Here is a 16,035-nt window from a genome sequence, read left to right on the forward strand (position 1 = left end):
AATATTCTTCTCTCTTACTCACTCATTCTCAAATGTTCATAGGTCCTGTCTTTAGTTTTGTTTTAGATTTCTCTTCTTCACTTACCTCCTTGACTCTGTATATAAATTCTTCTTATTCTTTGATACTTGCTATTTTGCTTTTGTTTTTTCTTTCTGTACTCTCCATTAAACACATCTTCATTTTGGAATTTGTGCTTAACTTTATAAGGCCATTTGCTTGGCTCTTTCCTTGGAGTCTTTCCTTGGAATATTATATAGATCATTCCTGTCACATCCTGAAAGTGACATAAAAGTTCTGAGAATTTATTCTGAGGAAATAGTAATATATGTGCATGAAGATGTTATGTACATAGAAGGTTTTTAGCACAATAATATTAAAATTGTGAAAAACTAGGTATAACCAAAATTTTTATCAATAAGAGACTAAGTAAATTTTGGTATAGCCTTATATGAAATACTACACATGCATTTGAAATGACAATGTAGAGTTATATTTACTGACATTGAAAGATTCTATAATATTGGGGCACCTGGGTGGCTCAGATGGCTAAGCGTCTGCCTTCGGCTCAGGTCATGATTCCAGGGTCCTGGGATCGAGCCCCGCATCGGGCTCCCTGCTCAGTGGGTAGTCTGCTTCTCCCCCTCCCTGTGCTTCTCCCTCTGCTCATTCTCTCTCTCTCTCTCTGTCTATATCTCTGTGTCTTGAATGAATAAATAAAAAAATTAAAAAAAGAAAGGTTCTATAATATTTATTGAGTGAAAAGGCAGGTTACAAAGTGTAAATATACTATGATATGTATGCTATATTTGTTAAATAGTGGTGACTCTAGTTAGGCAGATTTGAGTGTAAATATTGGCTTCATCATTTACTAGCTGTCTGACTTTGGGTAAATTATTTACTTCCCCATGTCTTGATCTGCACATTTTAAAAATGGGGGTAATAATAGCCACCTACTCCATAGGGTTTTTTGTAAGGATTAAATGATGTAATTCATGTTAAGTGCTCAGAACAGTGACTGGTCATTATTTCCAGTATTTGAAACAAATAAAAATGTATATGAAAGTGCTTTGAAGGGTGGAAAGTGACTGAGAGGTCACATACTGACAAATATCAAAATGTATTACGGCTTTGTACTGATAATATTGAGTATGGAGGAATGTCTCCCAACTCTGAAATATTCCATCTCCAAGGAATGCTACATAAAGTTGGGGGGACTTCCCCTCATAGTAAGGGAGTGGAGGCAAGGTTATTTCTGCCCACAGGAACTTATAGATGTTTCTCAAAACTCTCAGCACTATAACATCTCATGCCTTAGACAAAATTGTAGCTTAAGTAGTGTCTTCTGTGCTGTCTTTCATACTCCTTCCCTTTTTACAGTGTCTAATCAGAAACCAAGGATTGCAGTATCATTGTAGGACAAAATGAGTAATGGTGGGGATTTCTGAGAGTTTGTGTCACATAAGCTGACAGGTGGGATAGAGCTTTATGTAAGGAAACCTCTGAGCACTGCCCCTCATCACACTTCCCCTATGTATGAGGGAGACACAACTTCAACTATTTTGATATTTGAAGATGTTATAGCTAAAGAGGTTTGTCACAGGAGATCTTCATGGAGCATTCAGCCCATCTTCTTGAGCAGGCTCCAGCACCTATTTCCCTTAGGTGAGAGGATGGGTCTTCCTTGTTTTTTCAGCATTCTTGATTTGGTTAAGTTCTCTCCTTATTCAATTTCCTAGAATTTAACTGTTTCTAGACTTTACAGTTACAGTTCTTAGACTTTAACTCTTCTGACACATTCATTTTTAGGGAACAAATTATTTTATTAAAAATAGTGCTTTTGTCTAAACATCTGTAATTAGAAGTTTCCAAAGGAATAAGGAATGTACAACCAGTGCTCAGCATGGGTATGGTGGGCATTTGCTGATTTCCTGAATATTTTTCTTATTGAAAGATGGTTGACATACAATGTTACATTAGTTTCAGGAGTACAACATAGTGATTCAACAAGTCTATACGGTATGCTATGCTCACAAGTATAGCTACCATCTGTCACCATATAACACTATTACAATACCATTGACTATATTCTCTATGCTCTGCCTTTCATCCCTGTGGCTTATTCATTCCATACCGGAAGCCTGTACCTCCTACTCCCCCTCACCCATTTTCCCATCCCCTACTCCCCTCCCTTCTAGCAACCGTCAGTTTATTCTCTGTATTTATGAGTCTGTTTCTGCTTTTTGTTTGTTTTGTTTTTTAGATTACACATATAACTGAAATCATATGGTATATGTCTGACTTATTTCACTTAGCTTAATACCCTCTACATCCATCCGTGTTTTCACATATGGCAGAAATCTGATCCTTTTTTTATGGCTGGGTATATTCCATTGTATATACATAGCACATCTTCTTTATCCATTCAGCTACTGATGGACACTTCCATATCTTGGCTACTGTAAATAATGATGCAGTAAACACAGGGGTGCATATATCTCTTTGAATTAGTGTTTTTGTTTTCTTTGAGTAAATACCCAGTAGTGGAATTATTGGATCATATGGTATTTCTATTTTTTTTATTATGTTATGTTAATCACCATACATTACATCATTAGTTTTTGATATATGGTATTTCTATTTTTAATTTTTTGAAGAACTCCCATACTGTTTTCCACAGTGGCCATACCAATTTACATTCCCACCAAGAAGGTACAAGGGTTCCTTTCTCCATATCCTTGCCAACACTTGTTATTTCTTGTCTTTTTTATTTTAGCCATTCTGATATGTGTCAGGCAATATCTTACTATGGTTTTGATTTGCATTTCCCTGATGATGAGTGACGTTGAGTATCTTTTCATGTGTCTGTCAGTCATTTGTATGTCTTCTTTGGAAAAATGTCTATTCAGGTCCTCTGCCTATTTTAAATTGGATTATTTGTTTTTTGTGTTCCTGAATATTCTTTAAAATATATGTCAAAGAAACATGAATTGGTTGAAGATACATACACTATCAAGTGATGAAAATTCTGTGTCACATATAAGCAAAGCTTCATTCTTCAAGTATTCAATAAGCATTGTAATATCCTACAATGTAAGAGGCATAGTACTGAATGCAATGAGCTGAATACATAGCTGAAAAAGATACAGTACCTGTATTATAGTCTGGTGGGGGGTATAAGACATATGTCCATAGGTAGAATGTGAACAGTATCACAGAGCCAAGGAAACTCATAGTTCTTGGACTTCAGAGAAGAGAGTGATCTCTTCTGATTGAAGGATTCATGGAGGGCATACCATTTGAACAACATCTTGAAGGACAAGTGGGGAGTGGCATTTCCAATGGAGGAAATGGCATGAGCAAAGACATGGATGCTGGAAAGGACAGTTTTTTTTTTTTTTGAGAACTATGATTAGTACAATTGGATAGGAAAGGAAAAATGACTAGAAAGGTTGAATTATAGAATGTCTGGTCTTGAAGGGTCATTTGAGATAATTTAATCTGTCCCCCTCATTTTATAGGTGGAGAAACAGGTAACTTGTTCAAAGTAATCAAGCTGGTTTATAGTAGTTTGGCATTATAGCTTCAGATGTTCTGTAAAAGATATTTCAGTTTTTTGATAGGCAGTGGAAAACACTGGGGATTTTTTATCAGCAGGGTGATAACAGCAGATATAATAATAATAGTTCACACATATTGCATGTTTACTATGCACCAAGCCTGAGGCTAACTTGTATGTGATATCTCATTTACTCCACTCTGGGAGATAGATACCATTATTAGCCATATTTGAAAGATGAATGCAATAATGCTCTTTTAGGTTAAGTGAATTCCCCGAGCTCACAGAGCTCATAAACAGTAGAGCTTGTTGAACCCAATAGTCTAGCTCCAAAGTCTAAGCCCTGAATGACTATACTAAACTACCATCAAAATTATGCATTAGGAAGTGGCAGTAGGCCAGAGGATGAATAGGAATAGGAGAAAGATTAGAGAGAGGAGGACCAGTTAGGAGACCACTGTAGTAATTCAGGAGGTGATTACGCCCAAATTATAGTTGGGAGTTACTGGAATGGAAGAAAGGGAGAGACCCAAGAAGTATTTTAAAAGAAGACTTGATAGATTGGATGAACTGTTGGGAAGGAGGGAAAAGGTGATTAGGAAGCTCTCTGAGTCAAGAGTGTGAGATGATTTCCAAAGGAAAGGAGTATAAATTTAAAAACTACATCAATAGAAGTATAATAGCTAGAGAAAGAAAAATAACAGCTTTGACTTAACAGCTATGATCAAGCCAAACTTAAAGGCATCCAGTTCTGAGACTTGAGGAGATTGATAAGCCGAAGCATGCTTAAAAAAGGATGACTAGGTAGGCCCGAGCCTGAGCCAATGCCGAGTGGGGTAGAGCAGAGGTCGGACCTGGAGCAGAGCCGGCTGAGTGGGCGCCGAGTCCCCGCCACAGCCCAGAGCATGCTGTCCTCGTGCTTCCATCAGCTGGACATCGACGAGTTTGATGAGAACAAATTCGTAGATGAGAAGGAGGAGGTGGCAGCGGCAGCAGCCAAGCCAGGCCCGGACCCTAGCGAGGTGGATGGCTTTCTGTAGCAAGGGGACATGCTTCAGACATTCCATGCAGCCTTATGGAACTCTCCTATCAACACCAAGAATCAAGCCATGAAGGAACGAGCCTAGCATGTGGTGCTGAACGTGCTTACAAACTTTAAGAGCAGTGCAATTGAGCAGGCTGTGCAGTCACTGGACAGAAATGGCATTTACTTGCTAATGAAGTACATTTATAAAGGGTTTGAGAAGCCCACAGAAAACAGCAGCTCAGTGTTACTCCACTGGCATGAAAAGGCATTAGCAGTAGGAGGACTAGGCTCTGTTATAAGGGTTCTTACAGGAAGAAAGACTGTTTTAAAAAAGTAAAAGGATTCATGTTACCTTGAGAAGAATTTTGGACGTACAGGCTGATAAAGAAGGGATTGACAATGGACCGTCTTCCTAGGAACTCCCAACTAAACTATTTCAGGACATGCATCTGCTAAAGTGTATTTTATTTTCAAGGTAGAGGGAGAACTCATCTGTTTCCTAAATCCTTTGCAGGATCTGATAGTCTATGCCTTTGTCCACGAGTAACACAGAACTGACGTGGTAACTGTCTATTGGAGTGGCTGGCCAATGCTGGTCAGTATACCTGTGTGCTCTGCCTATTTCAAATGGGGGAGGGCAATTTGGGCAGGTACAGATCCAGAGGCTGTGGTAAAAGGGAGAGCTTGTTTTTTTGAAGTAAAACTTCGAGGGTTTGTACAGACATCCTGTCTTCCCAGAGAAGACAGGCCCTCTTGGATTCATTGTAAAGTGCCTGCTACATCATAAAGCTCTTGGCTTATTAGTAAAAAAAAAAAAAAAAAAGGATGACTAGGATGGTGAAAGGACTTGATGGCTACCAGTCATAGGAATAGGGCTTGATTAGCTTGGAGAAGAGAAGGCACAGTGATGGTCATGATAACTGTCCTCAGACATCTGAAAGACTGTCATACAGAAGTAAAAAACAGATTCCATTTTTTGTAAGGTATCATGAGGCAGAAGCAGGGCCAATTGGTAGAAGAAATCAGGAGAGAGATTTTGGGCACAATATAAGGAAAAAATATACAGAAGTGGGAACTCTGCTGATAGGGAAATGTACAGTGAAAGATGTTGATGGAATGAATGCCTTGGGTAAGGTTGTTGGTTTGGCTCTGGCTCTGGAATGGTCCAAGAATCACCTAATGACAACTTGTTGAGGATGCTGGGAAGGAGATTCAAGTAATAGACAGGTGGCTAGACAAGATGAATTTTAAGGGTTCTTCCATCACTGAGATTCTTTGGAATTGTAGTTGGAGAAAGTTTGAGAACTTAAAACTATAACAGCCATTTGTTCTCAAGCATGATGAACTAAAGCTTCCAGTGGAATCGTGGACCAAGTCTCTGGAAAGACAGTAAATCTATTACATATGTGTAGTCCTGAAATTGAAAAGAGATAACTCAGGAAGATGCTTTCCAGTGACTGAAAGGCATGCCCAGAAAAGAACGGTGCTACTCTAGATTATCTGAGTTGGTCAAAGTCATTGCTAGAGGATGGCAAAATAAGTTGAATCTTTTGGATCTTATTTTTGGGGGTGCCTCAGTGGCTGCTCATAGAAAGAAGGAGCTGAAACTATTCAGTGACTCATACAGCAAAAGGTAGAAAGAGGTGCAAATATATCCAATTGGTACAAAACCATGTTACTTCCAACAGTATGTAAAGTTCGGACTAGGGCAGTTGGTCTGGGAATAACACTTCCCTGCCTTTTACCCATCCCTCCTCAGACTGTGCCAACTCTTCACCTTTGAATCAGGGGAGTGCCTGATACTTTGATTTGCCTCAGGTCTTACCCTTAAGTTGTTCCATACCTTCTTCTGATCTCAAAAAATGTTCAGAATCATAACGGTCTTCTTTGCAGGAGTAATTTGCTGCTTGGTTCATGGACTTCTCTGGAGCAAAGATGAAAAATAGGTTTTATATTTGGGGCCAATTCTGATTGGATAGTAATGGCTGCATAGGCCACTGCAAGGTGAAGTCATTTGAGGCCTCATCTGAACACAGCAGGAAAGAAGGCCACGACCCATTAGTGATGTCTGCTCTGTAGGTATGTGATGGGAGATTGACAGCACACACACCTCAAAAATGTACTATCCTTGGAGTAGAGGAGAAAGTTGTAGATTTCTGCCAAAAACTATTATTATCTGTACCTTGGTAGGTCCGAGGGTTAAAACCCATGACTACTAATCCCTAATCCTCATGTATTTTCTGACCATCAGCATTAGATATAAGTTGAGCCTTGATTCTGGCCACAATATCATTTCCTGACTGTAGTTAAAGCTGAGTCCTGGCCCTTACCACAGATTGAGCCCTATTCTGGCCACAGTTGGCACCTAAACTCTACACAGCTATTACACAAATGATCATTATCAGATGGGTTAAGGCAAACCCATTCTCACCACTGGAGACCCAGTTCAAGGCTTGTGCTTTACTAGATGTGGGTCAGTAGCTGTACCTTTTGTCTGTGAAGGGCAGTGCATTATTGATATAGCAATATGCCTGTCAGTGTTTCTTCTCCAATTATCCAACTGCAGAGAGCACAAATGCTTTATTGCCATGGGTGACAGTCTTTTTTAAAAAAAATGGAAGGGAAAAAATGAAACTCAAGTGAAAGAGGTAATTTCCTGTGACTGTGAAAACATAAAGCGAATGCCTTAACATGATTTTAAATGGGTCTGTGAATGTGGCTGATGGAAGGAAACTTTCTTGGAAAGGACATATACTGTGAATGCTGCTGGGTACAGAGCACATCAGGGGGCAAGGAAGCCAGGAACCATGTGCTGGAAGTCAGTTTCTATTAAATTAATAGACTTCATACAGCTACCAATTCTGGTCTGGATAAATGGGTTTTTAGAATAAAAATTTCTTAAAAATCATGAAATGACTTGATAAGGTAGTAATAAAACTGTCAGAGTCTCCACTTTGACTTAGGCTAGGTTGTAATAGGGGATTTAAAAAAATATCTAAATCTTTCAGAATGTGGGGAGAGGGGGAACCGAGAAATTAGATCTCCGTTTGATCCCTGTACTGGGGCAGGGGATGTGGAGGCTTTGGAATGTATGGGAGCAGCTCTGTCCAATAGAATTTTCTGTAATGATGGAAATGTTCTGTATCTGCATTGTCCAATACAGTAGCCACTGACAACCTACGGCTATTGAGCACTTGAAATGTGGATAGTGTGACTGAGGAACTTAACTTTAAATTTTATTTAATTGTAATTAATTTGAAATTAAATTGCCTTGCGAGCTAGTGGCTACCATATTGGGCAGCATAGCATAGAATTTAGGTCAGTTTCCAGATCCAAGAGCAACAAAACTGTAAGGAAAAGAGAACAACCAGAAAATCCATATGTCTAAGCTCAGTTTATACCTCTATTGAGAAGAATAGGCTTTTGTTAGCTTTAGATAGACCCTTCACCTTGATTTTAGATGAGAGCATGCCAGTATTTGTGGAGCATGTGTCTCTGTGGTCAATCTAAGGATATGGAAAGTTCAAACATATTATCCATTACTAATGGGTATTAATGAATTTAATGGAAGTAATGCATCTTGTTTGAAGCAGAGAAATGAATATTTCACAAAAGAAATGTAAATAAGATTTTGATTAAAGAATTTATTAATGTTTCTTCTGTGCTGCTGATATAATAACCAGAGTTCCATCTTTATATGGGACATTTATAATTCAGTCAAAGCCAAAAAACTTAATTTCTATTTCAATATCATACTATTGGTGACTTGAACTACAGAATAAAACAGGAAAAAATGATAAACCATAAACCAAATGAGTGCCTTTGGGTAATGAAGCAGATCTTAGACTTGATTAGCTTCCATTTATCCTACTGTTCCTTTAATTATTATAATTTTGAGGTATAGCTCTTGAACTCGCAACTTGTTTACTATGTGCTACCTTTTTGCTTTTTAATTTTCCCCACTTTATCATGGTGCATTCATTCAAATACTACCTTTATGCTTTTTAATTTTCCCAACTTTATCATAGTGTATTCATTCAAATAATCTGAAGAAGTCTACTGTAGCTGGTGCATTGATTATAATGGGGTATGGTAAAAGATAATAGCAGGGTGAGATTCTGAAGAGCTTTGAAAGCCACGTTGAACTATTTTAACTTTATCCTAGGAGCAGTGGGAGTGACATGAGGTTTTTAGAAATGAACTGCAGCATGGGGAATGAACTGAAGAGCAGGGGAGGTGAAACCTTGATCAGTTAGAAGGTTAGTGCAATAGTTAAGGTGAAAGATGATGATGATCTAAGGTGATAATTGCAGTATAGATGGAAAAAAGTAGACAGATTAAAGAAATATTTAAGAGGTAGCATTACTAGAGCTTTGTGAGTGATTAGATGAAGAAGGTTTAGACTGTACTCCCTGTGGGTAGCCTCTTCTTTTGCCCTATGCTTTTCCTGAGATAAGACTCATCACTCTGTCATTTATCCCACAAATAAATCCACTTCCACTGATGGGCAATGTGCAATTTGCTGACATTTCGTGGGGGAATGGAAGACCTGGTTACATTGCACACCACAGAGTAAAACTTAATCTGATTCCTTCATTGGACATATCTCTCCCAAAGTCTCTAACTCTCCTTAGGTCTTTCCCCTCTTTCTTACTCTACTCTTCCTGTCTCCTCAGTTCCTCTGCTCTCTTGCCTCCTCCTACATTCTATTTTACTTCTATCCCCTTTCTGTTGCTTTTTAAAAATTTTTATTTTATTATTATTTTTTAAAGATTTTATTTATTTATTTGCCAGAGAGAGAGACAGCAAGAGAGGGAACACAAGCAGGTGGAGTGGAAGAGGGAGAAGCAGGCCTCCTGCCAAGCAGGGAGCCTGATGTGGGGCTCGATCCCAGGACACTGAGATCATGACCTGAGCCAAAGGTGGTCGCTTAACCAACTGAGCCACCCAGGCACCCCTAAATTTTTATTTTTATTTAATTTTATTTATTATTAAGTGGGCTCCATGCCTAATGTGGGACTTGAACTCATGACCCTGAGATTAAGAGTCGCATGCTCTACTGACTGAGCCAGCCAGGCACCCTGTCTCCTTTCTTACAGAGAGCAATTTAACTTTTCTCTGAGCTTCTTCAGTTTACATCCTCATGTAGCAACTCAGGCTTCCATTTTGTTTGGGATCTTCATCTTTAGAAGGCAGGGAACATTACTTATGACAATCAATATTGCTGATTTTTTTCTTTTGCCTTCAGGCCCCAATATGGCTAGATACTGCCATTTTCTGATCCTGTCTTTATTTAAAATTTTGATATTTTGTTCATCATGTATTTTGTATTATTTTTTATTTAAAAAATGGTTGCATTAAAATATTATTTATCTTGATTCTGAGTCTTTTGCTACCTCCTTACATTTTGCATCCAAGGGCAGTGTCTCACTTGTCCTGGCCTTTGATAACCTTCAGGGATTTTAGAAATACATTTTAATGTACCTTATACAAGTATAATTTTCTTGAAATACAGGCTTTCTTGAGCTACCCAGTCTGACATTTTGTATATTTTTTTAAATTTTATTATGTTATGTTAATCACCATACATCATTAATTTTTGATGTAGTGTTCCATGATTCACTGTTTGCGTATAACACCCAGTGCTCCATTCAGTACATGCCCTCTTTAATACCCATCACCAGGCTAACCCATCCCCCCACCCCCCTCCCCTCTAGAACCCTCACTTTGTTTCTCAGAGTCCATAGTCTCTCATGACCTTTTGTATATAAATGGTTCTTTCTGCCCATTGGAAGGTGGTGTTAGAGGAAAAGTTAGGAATTGACTTTACTCAAGAATACATGAAGTAAATAGTTGGTCATAAACAAGTCAGGGTATGGTTAAGTGGTAAATGTGTGAAACAGTGTTAGATGTTTTAGAAGGCAACATGATGGGCAAGGGCAAGAAAGATCTGGAACGGGAAACTAAACCAACATGTCTGGGAGATCCCAACTCAGTAATGGATTCAGCTTCATGTCCAGAAAAATCTAGTACAGGCAACAGGAAGCAGTTCAGGTAGATGGCCAGCATCAGGAGACCTGTCAAGGGCACAATTTTCCTGAACAGAGGAGAACAGCACTGCAGAGTTTAGAAGCAGAAAGAATGCACAAACACAAGATATTTGGTGAGGTGGAAGCCTGGTGGCATCTGGATCGGGTGGCTTTAAAACTGGAAGAAGGGGAAATGAAAGTTGGGGATAATTAGCATTTTTTGCCCTGCATGGTTGGAGCAGGGATAAGGAACATGTTGGTCCCAAGCTTGTGGCTCATTTTGCAAATGGCTTTAGCCAAGGGAGTGGCACAACGAGAGAGGAGAGGAACCAGGCAAGACACTAGAGCTAAGAATGGGAGAATATGTATAATGCCTTCTCTATACTATGCATGCCTAGAAACAGGAAATTTTAAACAGTAATTCTTTGTTGATGATGATGATGATGATAAGGTGATTTAAATGTAATATTACTTAGAGAAAAGCATTCAGAATACTACTTTGCTTTTATCAATAGAAAAAGGGTTTTCTTCCAAAGCTTAACTCAATTAATGTCTTACCTCGTCCAATATGCCAGAACTACAAATTCTGCAGGGTGTTAGTTATGCATCAAATTCACCTTCTAATATTCATGATGGCTAAATAATTTTTACTTTTATATTGCCTTCTTACTGATATTTTGCCAAATTCGCATATGCACAGGAAGAAAGTTGATATTTTCTCTCTGTTAGCATGAGATGTTTATTGCTGAACTCAATGGCAGCACATTAATTCAAAGGGAGAGAGGCCAATGAGACTGAAAATCAAGCCCTTCAATTCCAAATTTCCACATTTATTGCAGTTGAGGATGCCAAAGTATAATGATAAAGCATTCCAGCAGGCAGAATGCACTGTTTTAAACCTATTTACTCTGCTGTAGCTGAATGTCGCTGCATATTACAAATGTTGTGAATAAGTATGTTTCAAGGCCAAAGAGCTCTATGAGAAATCCCATCGTTCTAAAGATCACAAAATCATTTCAGAAATTGAACAATATTACAGCAGCTTAATAGCAAATTTGAATCTAATGTCTCCAACATGTCAAGAGTCCTTTAAAGCATCCTGTGGGTGGTTTGTGCACAACAGCCAGTATTCCTCTGCTTTGGACCTTCCAGGAACTGAAACTTCAATTCTCCCAAGAAGGGACTTGATTAACTACTTGGTTACCAACAAATTGTTTAAGATTCTCATGGTGGATGAACTTGGGAAGTCAGGCTTTGTTGGTGCAAAAGAGTCATTTTGAACTTGGGGGCGGAGCAAGATGGTGGAGGAGTAGGAGACCTGGATTTCGTCTGGTCCCAGGAATTCAGCTGAATAGGGAAAAAACCATTCTGAACACCTACGAACTCAACAGGAGATCGAAGAGGAGAGTAGCAACAACTCTCTGAACAGAAAAGTGACCACTTTCTGGAAGGAAGGACGTGCAGAGAAGTGAATCCCAGGCGATATTCGGGAGAATAGACGGTGGGGGAGGGGGCCTCTGGCAGCCGCCTCTAGCAAGTGATAGAGCTGCGGAGCACAAAATCGGAACTTTTAGAAGTCTGCTCCGCGGAGGGACATCGCTCCAGCGGCTAAGCGGGGGGTGGAACCCTTGCGGGACAGTGTGGTCTCAGGACCCTCGGGGTCGCAGAAAGACCGGGGTATCTGAGTGTGGCAGAGCTCCCAGGTATTGGAGCAGGGAAGCTGGCTGCAGAGACAGAGCCGAGGCGCGGGCTCTCAGCTCGGGGTTGCCATAAATTGTGATCAGTCACACAGTCGGGCCACTGCTCCTCCAGCAGGGACCCAACAAGCAGCAGATCCAGGGAGACTCCCCTTCCTCCCCTGGTAGGAGTGGCGCGGGAGCGCACCGCAGGGATCTGCTGGGTTTGGAGACTCCACACGGGGTCGGGTGCCAGAGATAGAAATGCTCCGTCACAGGCCGGGTGAGCACAGAGTGTGGCTGGAAACCGGGGAGACGGGAGTGATTGCTTTTTTCTGGGGGCTCACTGAGGAGCGGGACCCTGAGTTCTCTGCTCCTCCGGGGCGGAGACAGGGAGGCCGCCATTTTCACTCTCGTCCTCCAAAGCTATACGGAAAGCTTGCAGGGAACAAAAGCTCCCGAGAGCAAACCCGAGCAGATTACTTAGCCCGGACTGACAAGGGCGGGGCAATTCCGCCTCCGGCAAAGACATTTGGGAACCACAGCAACAGGCCCCTCCCCCAGAAGATGAGCAAGAACAGCCAGCCAAGACCAAGTTTACCGATCAATGAGAATGGCAGAACTCCAGCGCTAGGGGAATACTGCACATAGAATTCATGGCCTTTTTTTACCGTGATTCTTTAGTCTTTCAAAGTTAATTTTTTAACTGTTTTTTTTTAATTTTTCTTTTCCCCTTTTTCAATCAACATCTTATCAATTCCTTTTTTAAAAAAACATTTTTATTTTTCATTTTTAGAGTCATATTCTATCCCTTCATAGTAGTTACCCTTATTTTTGGCATATATATATGTTGTTCTCTCTTTAAAATTTTGAGATACAGTTTCTTCTAACAGATCAAAATATACCCTAAATCTCTAGTGTATGGCTTTGTTCTAGTCTCCTGCCTGATCACATTCTCTCCCCTTTTTTTCTTTCTTTCTTTCTTTTTTTTTAAATCCTCTTCTTTCTTTTTTCAAACAACTTCTTATCTTATCAATTCCTTTTATAAAATTTTTTATAATTTTCATCTTTACAGTCATATTCCATCCCTTCATCATATCAACCCTTATTTTGTACATATATAAGTCTTTCTTTAAAATTTTGGGAGGCCCTTTCTTCTAACAGACCAAAATACACCCAAAATCTAGTGTGTGGCACTGATCTCTGCACCACCTGATCATATTTGATCCTATGCTGTTTTTCTTGTTTTGTTCTGTTTTTGTTTGTTTTTATCTTATCTTTTTTTTCCCTCTTTCTTTTTTCTTTCTTTTCCCCTGGTTTCAGGTCTTTTCTGATTTCTTCAAAGTATATTTTCTGGGGACGTTGTTAACCTGTTAGCATTTTGTTCTCTCATTCATCTATTCTCCTCTGGACAAAATGACCAGATGGAAAAAATCACCTCAACAAAAAGAACAAGAGGTAGTACCGACTGCTAGGGACCTACTCAATACGGACATTAGTATGATGTCAGACCTAGAGTTCAGAATCATGATTTTAAAGATACTAGCTGGGCTTGAAAAAAAGCATGGAAGATATTAGAGAAACCATTTCTGGAGAAATAAAAGAACTAAAATCTAACCAAGTTGAAATCAAAAAGGCTATTAATGAGGTGCAATAAAAAATGGGGGCACTAACTGCTAGGATAAATGAGGCAGAAGAGAGAATCAGTGATATAGACGACCAAATGTTGGAAAATAAAGAAGCTGAGGAAAAGAGAGATAAACAACTACTGGATCACGAGGGCAGAATTCGAGAGATAAGCGATACCATAAGACAAAACAACATTAGAATAATTGGGATCCCAGAAGAAGAAGAAAGAGAGAGAGAGGGGCAGAAGGTATATTGGAGCAAATTATAACAGAGAACTTCCCTAATGTGGGCCAGGAAACAGGCATCAAAATCCAGGAGGCACAGAGAACCCCTCTCAAAATCAATAAAAATAGGTCAACACCCCGACATCTAATAGTAAAACTTACGAGTCTCAGAGACAAAGAGAAAATCCTGAAAGCAGCTTGGGAGAAGAGATATGTAACCTATAATGGTAGAAACATTAGATTGGCAACAGACCTATCCACAGAGACCTGGCAGGCCAGAAAGGACTGGCATGATATATTCACAGCACTAAATGAGAAAAATATGCAGCCAAGAATACTATATCCACCTAGGCTGTCATTGAAAATAGAAGGAGAGCTAAAAAGCTTCCAGGACAAACAAAAACTAAAGGAATTTGCAAACATGAAACCCGTCCTACAAGAAATATTGAAAGGGGTCCTCTAAGCAAAGAGAGAGCCGAAAAGCAGCATAGATCAGAAAGGAACACAGACAATATACAGTCACAGTCACCTTACAGGCACTACAAGGGCACTAAATTCATATCTTTCAATAGTTACCCTGAATGTAAATGGGCTAAATGCCCCAATCAAAAGACACAGGCTATCAGATTGGATTAAAAAAACAAGACCCATCGATATGCTGTCTGCAAGAGACCCATTTTAGACCCAAAGACACCTCGAGATTGAAAGTGAGGGGGTGGAAAACCATTTACCATGCTAATGGAACCAAAAGAAAGCTGGGGTGGCAATCCTTATATCAGACAAATTAGATTTTAAACCAAAGACCATAATAAGAGATGAAGAAGGACACTATATCCTACTCAAAGGGTCTATCCAACAAGAAGATCTAACAATTGTAAATATCTATGCCCCTAACATGGGAGCAGCCAATTATATAAGGCAATTAATAACTAAAGCAAAGAAACACACTGACAACAATACAATAATAGTGGGGGACTTTAACACCCCTCTCACTGAAAAGGACAGATCATCTAAGCAAAAGATCAACAAGGAAATAAAGACTTTAAATGACATACTGGACCAAAAGGACTTCACAGACATATTCAGAACATTCCATCCCAAAACAACAGAATACACATTCTTCTCTAGTGCCCACGGAACAGTCTCCAGAATAGATCACATCCTAGGTCACAAATCAGGTCTCAACCAGTATCAAAAGATTGGGATCATTCCCTGCATATTTTCAGACCACAATGCTTTGAAACTAGAACTCAATCACAAGAGGAACATCGGAAAGAACTCAAATACATGGAGGCTACAGAGCATCCGACTAAAGAATGAATGGGTCAACCAGGAAATTAAAGAAGAATTTAAAAAATTCATGGAAACAAATGAAAATGAAAACACAGCTGTTCAAAATCTTTGGGATGCAGCAAAGGTAGTCCTAAGAGGAAAGTATATAGCAATACAAGACTTTCTCAAGAAACAAGAAAGGTCTCAAATACACAACCTAACCTTATACCTAAAGGAGCTAGAGAAAAAACAGCAAATAAAGCCTAAACTCAGCAGGAGAAGAGAAATAATAATGATCAGAGCGGAAATCAATGAAATAGAAACCAAAAGAACAGTAGAACAGATCAACAAAAGTAGGAGCTGGTTCTTTGAAAGAATGAAAAAGATTGATAACCCCCTGGCCAGACTGATCAAAAAGAAAAGAGAAAGGGCCCAAATCAACCAAATCATGAATGAAAGAGGAGAGATCACAACCAACACCAAAGAAATACAATTATAAGAACATATTATGAGCAATTCTATGCCAGCAAATTAGATAACCTGGAAGAAATGGATGCATTCCTAGAGATGTATCAACTACCAAAACTGAGCCAGGAAGAAATAGAAAACCTGAACAGACCT

General features: G+C 39.4%; 1 protein-coding gene and 1 pseudogene across 2 annotated transcripts in view; both read left to right on the top strand.

The window, feature by feature from the left end:
* The window catches only part of SMARCA1 (SNF2 related chromatin remodeling ATPase 1), a 433,394-nt gene that overhangs the window by 202,621 nt on the left and 214,738 nt on the right, over nt 1–16,035 (top strand). The gene's annotated exons all lie outside the window — the stretch shown is intronic.
* On the top strand, nt 3,282–4,921 carry LOC112809166 (actin-related protein 2/3 complex subunit 5-like protein pseudogene; annotated as a pseudogene).

Source organism: Callorhinus ursinus, unplaced genomic scaffold (genome assembly GCF_003265705.2).
Source record: "Callorhinus ursinus isolate GAN/ISIS: 27379988/994484 unplaced genomic scaffold, GSC_fseal_2.0 scaffold33, whole genome shotgun sequence".
Classification (NCBI taxonomy): Eukaryota; Metazoa; Chordata; class Mammalia; order Carnivora; family Otariidae; genus Callorhinus; species Callorhinus ursinus.